Here is a 3582-nt window from a genome sequence, read left to right on the forward strand (position 1 = left end):
ACGCTGAATTTGATGTTCGAAATTAACTGATAGTAACACGGCATGGTACAGATAATGTTGGGACATAATAACTGATAGTAACATTTCTGGAATCCAAATTGAATAAGAAATCACAGCGTGCTAGTAACTAAAAAAAGTAAAAAAACTGGCACTTCCTCAAAACTCATTCATGTCTTCTCTACCATCAGTGCTCATAGGACATGTAGACGTTCCAGCAGCCACTGCATGGAGATATGAACAGAAACACAACGTCAGTCAAATTAACCAGACAAGTTCACAACTAAAACTAAAATAATGTATAGAAGGTATCAAGGTTAGTCCCGTAGCACATTATAAACAGCAAATATTCCCAACTAGCAAAACAGCATATCGTTACCATTCAGATTCTGATAACCACACAGCTGAGTAAAAGCATATCATGGAGGAAACTGGTTAAAAAAAAGGCTACGGGTGATATGAGGTATGCACCTTGTTGGTAATAGAAAAGACATGCCTTTGTTTCAGTGAAAAGATATGTGGAAAAGAGCAGTATCAGGATTCGAGGGTTGCATAAAAGAGACTGCTTCCGCTCAATCTGCATTCAGTATTTATTCTGTGGCGGACTGACTGCTCAGCAACCCATCAATGGGGGCGTATGGAAGCCTCTTTTTCTACTAGTGGGGCCCATGTAGGTGGCATGACAAGGTGGTGGGAAGTTTAGTCCCATACCGCTAGTGGAAGAAGAGTTGGAGTGGTTTATAAGGGATTCTCTCCCTCATGCTATTGGAGCTTGAGAAGAAAAGAAGCCCTCGCGCACTCCTCCTCCGCTCGCCTCGCCTGCCTCGCCTCGCCGCTTCTTTTTGCCGGTCAGTCCACGCCTACGTCGTTCCTCTGCTGCTGCTGCCACCGGCGACTCCATCCCGTTCACCGCGTACACGGTTGACGGGAGAGCAGGCCGCGACTGCTCGCTTCTGTTCATGTACGTCCGCATCACCTTCATCATCACCATGTCGACCGACGCCGACCGTGCCGCCGCTGAGAAGGCCGAGGCCGACAAGAAGGCCGCCGAGGATGCCGCGGCTGCTGCGGCGTGGCCGATTGGAGGGTATACATCGCTTATCCCTCTCGTGTTTCTTTCTGTTGTAGCAGTACTAGCGATATGCGTAGATGTTTCTACTATGTGCGTAGTACATGCACTGTTAGATCGTAATCAGTGTGTTATCAATGCTGTCCATGTCATGCTCATGATTTATTCATGGATTAATTTAATCGAAAAACTGCCTATTTTCTCATCAATCCAAAAACTCTAAGTCCTCTAAGTTCAACAACCAACCTAGTTCTCGTGGAATTTGCCCGGAAAGTTGGTTGTGGTGAAGGTATAATGTAGTGAGTCTGGTCATATTTCCTAAGATGGTTGGCATGGAACCTGTGAGTTTGTTGATTCCAAGATCCAAGTCCTCTAAGTTCAACAACAAACCTAGTTCTCGTGGAATTTGCCCAGAAAGTTGGTTCATGCCGAGGTATAAGGTAGTGAGTTTTGTCAAATTTCCTAAGCTATTTGGGATGTAACCTATAAGCTTGTTGTAGCTAAGGAGCGAGTACCTTAAGTTGACCAAATGACCAAGTTCTCGAGGGATGTGTCCATTAAATTGGTTGCGTTAAAGGTACAAGGTAGTGAGTTTAGTCAAATCACCTACATTGCTTGGTATTGTACCGGAAAGATTATTATTAGAGAAATCTAATATAACCAAGTGATTCAGGTGGCCTATTTCAGAAGGGATATTACCATCTAAGTGATTGTATGACAAGTTGAGGGTCACAAGACTAGTCATGTTGCATATATGCCTTGGTATTTCACCAGAGACTTTGTTTTCCTGAAGCATTAAGGAATGAATTTTCGTAAGATTTGCCAGACATAGTGGAATTGAGCCTCTTATCTGGTTGCCTTGTAGAAGGAGAACGTTGAGCTCTTCGAGGACCTCAATACTAGGAGGAATGGTCCTAGTGAGGTGGTTGTGCGAGAGGTTGAGGCATGTCAAGGTCTTCAAGGCCGAGAAGTTGAGGGACTCCAGCGTCCCTCTCAGTTGCATCCCACGCAAAGAGATGCCACTGATCAGTGGGTGACGTCGGCCCCAATGCACACCAGTACCACACCTGATGCCGCGCCAGTTGCAGGGCACCGACGTGTTTCCCCAAGACTGCAGGACAGGCTGGCTCTGGTAGTCGAGGCTGGCTTTCCAAGCAATGAGCGCGCTCGCCTGTACTCCGAGCAACGCCGGGGCCGGCACAAGCGCGGTAGAGGTGGACATCAACATCATCAGTATGATCATGGTGAGAGTGGCAATCGTTCTGGGTGTCTGCATCTCCATGGGTAGCTGCTAGGCTGGATGGAATTGGCTCTGGTTCAGAGAGTCGATGGGAGCACATTAAATAGTCGGAGCACACCTCTGTCGATATGTTATACATATTGGACAAAGGTGGGCATGGAACTCTGCAGAACCTGCCACAAGCGTTTGATAGGTACATCCGACGACAGCACATAAAACAAACTTGGACACGCCTACACAGCGGCCGGCTGCTCCCTGCCAATCCGGAGCAGCCCGTCAAAATAAGAAAACTTTGATCTTTTTTGGAAAGTATTTGTCTTCATCATTTGATTAGGAAATATTTTATTATCTCAAATGGCTAAACAGAAACAACCCATCAACAGTACATTAAATGATTCACATGCATGCATTCGATTGTTGGCTCTTTTCCTGCATGGCGTGGCGTGGATGACTTTCTAGCATTTAATTCATGATTTATGTATTTTGAAAAGCCATAACTTTTAAATCACGAATCCGAATTAAGATCCGTTTCCACCTTTGAAATCCTTGTGACGTGCTCTTCGAAACTAGGTTACCTTGACGAATTCCGGTTTATGATTGTTGTGCACGCTTACTCCATGCCGGTTCCCCGTGCTCCTGCCCCGGGTATTCTCAGCGCCCGGCCACCGTCGCACCAGGCGTTCTACGCCGCGCCGCAGCACTATGCGGCGCCCTACGGCCAGCAGCCGCAGCCAGGCGGGCTGCCGCTGCTGCCCCTGACGGCCCCGCCGCAGCCTCTCCCACCGGCGCCGTGGGACCCGGCCCTTCTGGCGGCTCTTCACACCGCTCCTTCCCCGTCCAGCTACACCGGCGGCGGCGACCGGTAGATGGACACCGGGGCCACCGCTCACATGGCGGCCTATCCCGGTAACCTTCACACCTCATATCCTGTCCATACTTCCAACCGTATCACCGTCGGTGACGGCTCCTCTCTTCCTATCACCCATATAGGTCATGCATATTTTTCGTCTAACAGGAGAAACATAATTAGATCTACTTAAACATGCTTCACTTTACAGCTCAACTACATACACCACTGAAAGAAATAGGACCGATCTGAATATTCAGTGTGCAGCTTAACCACACTCCACAAATATTCAGCTTCCATATCACTTGTCACTTGAATAGATTTATTTAAAGCTCCTAACTTTACGTCGGTTTTAATAGCCACACTAACAGGAGGGCACTAGAAGAATTTAAGACAATTGGTTTGTGTAAATTACCTGCGAGCTGATCT

The 3582-nt window shown here is 47.3% G+C and overlaps 1 pseudogene; it reads right to left on the bottom strand.

Moving 5' to 3' along the window:
- Window positions 1-1271: 1271 nt before the first annotated feature.
- LOC123166664 (probable leucine-rich repeat receptor-like protein kinase At1g35710) lies at window positions 1272-2348 on the bottom strand (annotated as a pseudogene).
- Window positions 2349-3582: the final 1234 nt, after the last annotated feature.

The sequence above is a fragment of the Triticum aestivum genome, chromosome 7D, assembly GCF_018294505.1.
Source record: "Triticum aestivum cultivar Chinese Spring chromosome 7D, IWGSC CS RefSeq v2.1, whole genome shotgun sequence".
NCBI lineage: Eukaryota > Viridiplantae > Streptophyta > Magnoliopsida > Poales > Poaceae > Triticum > Triticum aestivum.